Source organism: Arachis hypogaea, chromosome 19 (assembly GCF_003086295.3).
Source record: "Arachis hypogaea cultivar Tifrunner chromosome 19, arahy.Tifrunner.gnm2.J5K5, whole genome shotgun sequence".
Taxonomy (NCBI): Eukaryota; Viridiplantae; Streptophyta; class Magnoliopsida; order Fabales; family Fabaceae; genus Arachis; species Arachis hypogaea.
This window is the reverse complement of record NC_092054.1, coordinates 148,658,072-148,665,914: the sequence shown is the minus strand read 5'-3', so window position 1 is coordinate 148,665,914 and position 7,843 is coordinate 148,658,072. Positions and strand designations below refer to the sequence as shown.

General features: G+C 30.6%; 1 long non-coding RNA gene across 1 annotated transcript; it reads left to right on the top strand.

The window, feature by feature from the left end:
- The first annotated feature begins 5,957 nt into the window (after positions 1-5,957).
- LOC140181824 (uncharacterized) lies at positions 5,958-6,672 on the top strand. The gene is made up of 4 exons (XR_011877315.1): positions 5,958-5,976; positions 6,058-6,149; positions 6,278-6,497; positions 6,605-6,672. It is a non-coding gene; the product is annotated as an uncharacterized lncRNA (long non-coding RNA).
- Positions 6,673-7,843: the final 1,171 nt, after the last annotated feature.

Genomic DNA, 7,843 nt, shown 5'->3' with positions numbered 1-7,843 from the left:
TTGCATTATATTATTGTCTTGATAGCTGCATGCTTGCACTTGCACATGGAAGAATATTGAACTCATGAATGATGATTCACATTAAGGGCACTTCAGTTTTCCTCCATGGGTGGTGAGAGAGGCGTAACAAGGACAGGCGTTTTGGTTGCCGGCGGTGCCAGGTGGCACGCAATTACACCTCTGGCAGCACGTCTTGCATGCCCTCATGCATATTTTTGGCCTTCCTGCCTTACTACATCTGTACCCGCACTTTCCACCACAATCTGCACCAATCATATTACTAATTAATCATTAATTCACTCTTAATCACTTTTCATACATAGCCATGCATTCATGACACAAGTTTTGCTTAATTACTTACCTATATGTTGGTGAGCTGCTGCCATGTCCTGATTTTCACCATGGATCTCCAACCCATGGATCTCCAACTGATCACAAGATGAAAATCAATTCATGTAATGAACAACATAGTGTGAAAGTTAAAGAAATTAAAATTAAAATTGGAACTTAATTAATTCACCTCTTGTATAAAGATCAAGCAGATAATGAACAACACCAGTGTGGTAGTTCTGGTGGATGCCATTGCTTGCCTACTTAGCTTTCTTAGGTGGCAAGAAAGAGAAAGAAGATTAGAGAGATAGGTGACACAGACAATTGTGGGATGAGAAAAGATTGAATCCATGATGAGTTATTTATATGGAAAAGAAGGGTGATTTATTTTAGGATATATGGTTAGCAACATCGTTCAAACAAAGAGCCCTATTCATATGCATCATGTTGTGTTTGTGTGTCTACTTTGAAACTTTTCCAACTGTGATGGAAATCATTGAAAAGAAGGAGTCAAATATTTGTGAAGACTAATGATTTCAGTTCTGTTATAGATGTTTGAAATTTGTCGTACTTTATGCTGTTCATAATAAATTTATACATATCTTATTTATACTATAAACAAATTGAATTCAAAGTTTGTCGTACTTTATGCTGTTCGTAATAAATTTTTACATATCTTATTTATACTATAAACAAATTGAATTCAAAGTGTGGAAATAAGATATGTGTAGTGCGTCAATTTTTATGTATTATTTGTGCAAACATAATACGTATATTAGAAAACGTGTTTTATATCATTTACACGATAAAAGTGATAAGCTTAAACTCAACAAGATATAAAGCGATATAAATTAGTAAATATACTATAAAATACATAGATTGATAAATAAAATAAATTAAAATTTATTGAGAAAATTTTATTCTCCTATCTTGAGAGATGCTAAGATGACACTTCGCTCTCCTCTATTTATAAAATGTACATTTGACTTTCTTATAATTTTTAAAAAATCTTTTCTTTAATCCATTTTAAATTTTGTGTATTAACTAATGTTAACTTTATCCATTTCAAAAAAAAATATTTTTTACAAAAATATCCTTTAGCAAAAATTTTATTTTTTTGTCATTAAATTTTGTTTACAAAAATATCTTTTAAAAAAATCTTACCACGGTTAATATGTATAACAATTAATATATTGATATCGAAAAATAAACTTACCAATATTTTTTTATTTAATGTTAAAATAATATATATTGATATCGAAAAATTAATAGTAAAATATAAAAATAATTGTTAATAAAAATTTTGATAAAATAACAATTTAATAATTAAAAAATTATTGAAAGATATCTTAAAAAAATAATTTAATTATTAATTTTTTAAAAAATATTTTGATAAAAATATAATTTAATTAATAAAAAATATTTTATTAAAGGATATTTTGGTAAGTAAAATTTAGTGACAAAAGATTTTTTTACTAAAGAGTATTTTTGTAAAAAATAATTTATTTTTTCTTGAAAAATGAATAAAATTAACATTAGTTTTAACACAAAAAATTTAAAATAGATTATGTGCTGGTTTGGCCACCGTTATTATGAAAAAAGATATTTTTTATTTTTTAGCGTGTTTGGCATATTTCTAGTAGTAAAAGTAAAAGTACTAGAAAAATAAAAAAAAAACATCTTTTTTGAGAAGCTGTAATTTACATCTTTTTTTTTTAAAAGATATTTTTCCTTAAAAAAAGATTTTTTTTATGTTATAAATAAACAAAAAATACTTTTATACTGTTATATCCAAACATAATTGATAAATAAAAAGATCTTTTTACATGAAATACCCAAACATAAAATTACTTTTACTTTTTCATAAGATGTTTTAAAAAAAATAACTCAAAAAAAGATCTTTTTTTAAAAGCTCACCCAAATAACTCCTAAAGAGGAGATTTTTTTTTAAGTGATAAGGAAAAAAAATGTATATTTTATAAATAGAAGTAAAGAAAGTATCATTGTAGCATCTCTTGAAAGAAGGAAAGAAAATTTTCTCAAACTTATTTAAAAAATCACATTGTTCCATAGTTTTCTTAAAATAACAATTTTATATTATCAATAAAATTTATTATTTTTAATTAATATTTGACTAATTTTAAATTATAAATACTAAATTATAAATTTTAAATTATAAATTTTAATAATATAAAAATAAAAATTTTAAAAAAATATATTAAAATATAAAATACAATTTACAACATATTTTTAGTCTAGTAATTTCTTTAGTGTAGCATTTTTAGCTATTAGAATGTGTTTGAAAAGGTTTTTTTAAGAAAAAAGAATTCTAATTTTATTAAGAAAAAAATTCAATTCTATTTTTAATTCAAATCCATAATTTGAAATTATACATAATTTTGATAGAATTTAATTCTTATTAATTTTATTTTTACTAATTTATCTTTATTAAAAAGAATTGAATACTTTTGTAATAATATTTTGGATTTTTTTTATTTTTAAAACTATAACTATGAGAATGAAATTGAAAATTAGACCGAAAATGATCTAATTTATAAATAGAGTAAATGTGAGAATTAGAATTCCCATTGGAATTGCAATTATTTATTTTTGTTTGCTCTGAAACATGAAAAGAAAATTCAATTCTTGAATATTGATAGCTAATTGCAGATCAAAAACAATAATTTTAACTGATTTTTTAGTATAAATTATACTCTAATGATGGTACAATCTATCTTTTATATATACTCGCCGTAATTCGAAAAAAAATGGACAAACATGTAATTTTTTTCAATTGTTCAAGTTACAACACTCATTTAGTGGATGATGCATGCATCTAAAATAATAATAAAATTTAGGTGTTTGTTACGGTACAATGATAAATTTATATGTACCGATATATTTAAAATATAGACAAGTAATAATAAGGCACGTGGAATTTATTTTCCACATCAGCATTTAATTTTTTTTTAAATATATATTATATCACCACTTTTATTAATATACCCTTTTAATTAAATAAAAATAAAAAAAAATACTTTTTTATTTAATTTTATAAAAAATCTTAAACCTCTTTACTTTATTTGATTAGACAAAAATACCCTTTTAAATTAATCAAATTTTAGAATTCAATTAATCATAATTTTATAGTTTCAAATAATTTAAACAACAAAACAAAAACATAAAAAAAAAAAAACTAAAAATCAATCGTTTTTTATCTTCTCTAATTTCCCTAATCATTCGTCCCCTCCCTCTTAAGCAAAGCAAAACATATCAAAAAAATAAAAAATCAATCGTTCTTTATCTTCTCCAATTCTCCTAATCATTAGTGCCCCCCTTCTGAAGCAAAGCATTGAAAGTCCCAAACCAAAACGGCAAAACCCCAGCCCTAGGTTCTTTGTCGCTGTCCTCCCCAGGTTCTCAGCACTTTCGCTTCTTTCTATTCCCCCTTTCCGGAACCCAGGTAGCTCGGCACGTCGTCCCCATCCTCGCTGGCTTCTCTGTCGGTGGCTTGGACCAGTTCGTCTTCGGGTCACTACTTGCCATCGTCTTTGCTCTTGCCGTCGTATCGCCGGTTGCGGTCGTATCTCCGTCGAAGGTTAGCAGTCCTGCTCCGACAAAAAAATGCATGTTTCAAAGAAACGATCACTACAAGAAAAATACCCATTCAGCCACACTTTTTTTAAGCTACATTTGAAAAGCGTAGCCTATTCATAGAATAGGCTACGCTTTTCTCCGTGTTGCCTTTTTATAAGAGAAAAGGATACACAAATGCGGCATCATTTAAAAAGCGTAACCTTAGGTATTATAGAAATCACTTATAAAGCGTAGCCTTATGTTGATATCTATAAATACAATTTTCATACCAAAGAAAACGCTTTTAAAGAGTAGCATATTTGTTAAGTTTTGGGTGCGCTTTAAAAGCGCTGCCTAATGTAAAAAATGCCAAATACACATGTATAGGACACTTGGTGAATTTTTTTTGTTTCTTTTTATGTCTTCTCATCATCGAAGAAGCCCTGCACTCTATCTTCGTCATTCCTTCTTTCCTACCAGAGCACCAAATAACAAAACCCTAGCCGCTTCTTCAATCTCCCCGTCATTGTGCCCTCCTTCATCGTGCGCCACTGTCACCGTCTCACTCGTCTGCTCATCGTTCTTAGTCGTGCTCTGCCGCCGTTCATCCATCTCGCAGCTCTTCCTTGTAAGGTTGTGAAAACCCTAGCCTCCATCGCGCCGCCATCAATCTCACCGTCGCCGCTCGTCGCGCTCAAGATCGCCACTAGGTTCGTCGTTCTCAAGGTCCCTCGATCCGTCGTCCGCCAATGTTTGCTTTCCAGTCCTGTTTCGCAGTTCTTCGCCGTCGTCCTTCGTCGTGTTTGTCGCCAGCTCGCCGTCTTCGAAGGTCCATGCTCTGTTCCTAAGGGTTATTGATCTTTGAATTATTCTTGAATGATTTATGTTTTCAATTTTTCATTCATTGATTAATTGATTGTTGATTAGCTCTTACTGCTGTTTGTGATTATTAATTGTAAATATGCTGCTGTGCTGCTGTTCTTTGTGCTTTTGTGACTTAATTGTGATTATATTGTGCTGTTTGTGATTATTTCATCCTATATTATTGTTAGTTAACTGGTTTTAATTTTGTTCCTGGGGTTTGAGTTTCTTCTCTAAACTCCCCGGTTGCCTTTGCTCCCTCTGTCTTGGTCCAGAGATTCCGTCTCCACAGGTCGTTTTATTACTATTTTATTTTAATTAACAAGATTGAAGTGGATGTACTATAATTGCTTGAGGTGTGTGATATATTTGATTAATGTGAATGAAGAACACTAGGTTGAGTTGAATTGAAGTGAATCATGGATAAGAGCATGTTAACTGGTTTGGAATCACTTCCAGAAGCTGATCAGCAAAGAATGGCGTCTATGATGTAACATGTTCAAATCTATGATAGGTACTTCCTCTTCACTCTATCTGTTAACTAATTCCATGTGTTTTGATTTGATTTGTGTGTAAATTAATTTAATTTGTTTTGGATTATGATTGGATGAGAAGCTAAAGGATGGTGCATGGTCTTATGTAGAGCTTGCTAGAGAGTGAGTGATATGAGGACATATGTTTTAATAGTTTCAATTATTCAATGGTCTTATATCTATACATATATTTTCTTGCCTTTTAATAGTCATACATAAAAAAATTAAACTAAAGTAATAAAAAGTAATAAGTGTATGCTTTTTTAATAGTTTGGCATACAAATGCACTTAATTCTCTTCTATTTTATAACTAGTAATTAAATATGTCATATAAGAAACTGAGTTAAGTGTATTTAGAATATTATTTGTGCACTTCTTTAGCTGTACATTCGTTCCAAATATGGATGCCAGTAGTTCTATCATTCTCAATTCTTCTTGGCAAATTTTGTGCACATAGATATCCAAATCAGTTAGATATATCTATGTTAATGAGTTACAAAATATAAATCTGATTAACTTGTTTCTAAATTATTGTTAACAAGTATAGACTTTTCTGATCTGTCCTTCTCTTGTGGTTTTTCTGCTGATATATAATTCAGATTCAGATTTTATCTCAGTTGAAGTAAGTAACCAAACAAGAAATTAGCCTTATTAGCCTTATTCTATTTAGTTGCAGGTAGTTCCTTCATTCTTGTTAATGCTTTGTTTTCCCCTTTCTGCAATCAAGAAGTGCTCTCATTAAGCGATTCCTGTGTAGGTTCGGATATATATCAGGAGACTCTTGCCAAGGCACTTGCAAAGCATTTTGGTGCAAGGCTACTAATTGTGGATTCCCTTTCACTACCTGGTGTACATTTTCTCAGATATTCTTTTGCTACTTCTTATTATCTGTTTGTATTGTTGAGATGATTTCTTCCTAAATCGCTGTTAATATAAGCAGAATAATAATAGTTTTTGTTATGTGATTGATATTTCAGGGAACTCCATCAAAGGAAGTTGATTCTACTAAAGAAAGTTCAAAGCCTGAACGACCATCTGTGTTGGCCAAGAGAAGTACACATGCTGCTTCTTTAAAACATAGTAAACCAGCTTCTAGTGTTGATGCTGAAATTGTGGGTGGATCCACAATAAGTTCTCAGGCTATGCTGAAGCAGGAGGTTTCTACTGCTTCATCAAAAGGCACTACTATTAAAACAGGTGTGCTGTTTTGTTGTTAAAAATTGAGCAACTATCTCCAAATTTACTTCCTATTGTACATATTGCATAGCACCTAAAGGTTAACATGAGGCTTAAATAGTTTGCAGGTGATCGAGTAAAATTTGTTGGTAACTTCCCTTCTGCTGTCTCATCAATACAAAATTATCCTTCAAGGTACTTTGTCTGATGGAAGAATTATTCTGAATACAATTCAGTCAATCTGCATTTGATCTGAACTTGTGGAGAAGAGAGATCTTTTTTATCCTTTTTGTTGAGGAGGCTATAACCATTGAAAATCATTCAAAAGAAGATTAAAGGAAGAATATTGAATTTCTGATTGACAGCAATTTGTTTTGAGTGGCATGAGTGTACTTTTCTCTTTTGTGAATATTATTGCTTCTGAATTTGAAATCACTTTGAAGTGGTATCTCTCAATTCAGTTGCAGCTTTGATATATATGCAGATTTTTATTGTGATCTTTATGAATATTCCTACCTGCTGATATATATGCAGACTTTTATTCTATTTCTTCTGAACTTCCAGCTTTGGTTAATAAGGCTAATTTCTTGTTATTAACTTATATTTTTCTGGGCTTGATCAGAACTGTACCTTTAGTTTATGGCTTGTTCATTATTTCAGATATGGCACTTATTTAATTGATCTGCATTGATTTATTTAATTGCTTTATAGAGATAACCAATGTGCATTGACACTTTTGCTTTAGTTTTTCTACCTTATTCCTAATTTTTCTATGTGCATATCTTCCCACCAGACTTCAATTGATGCTGCAAACTATGACAGGGTAATGTTACTGGGTGGAAGAGCGCCAGAGTATCTTGCTCATGATCCTCTTGTGGCACTGGTGATCAAGCTTTTCAGTTCTGGAAAAGCACTTGCTTCCATTTGCCTCGGACAATTGATTCTGGCGGCTGCAGGTGTAGCTAAAGATCACAAATTTACCGTTTTTCCTCCTGTTAAACCAGCACCGGTTGCCTCTGGTGCTCATTGGGTTGAACCAGACACTAGCAACAGTGGTGGATGGTAATCTCATTACTGCCGCCACTTATGAAGGGCACTCTGAATTTATTCAGCACTTTGTAAAGGCACTAGCAGGCAACATAAGTGGCTCCAACAAAAAAATCCTCTTTCTTTGTGGGGTATGTTCAAATGATTTTCAGGCACACACAACTTATAGGAACTTAGTACTCAGGGCACTAAAGTCTTTGTTTATTCTCTTTTCTTTTATTTATTTTAATTTTAGACTTAATTTGTAATCCTCTTTATATTCATTGATACATGGAAATTAGTAGTTTAGACTTTAGACATGTTTCATTTTTTTTTTCTAT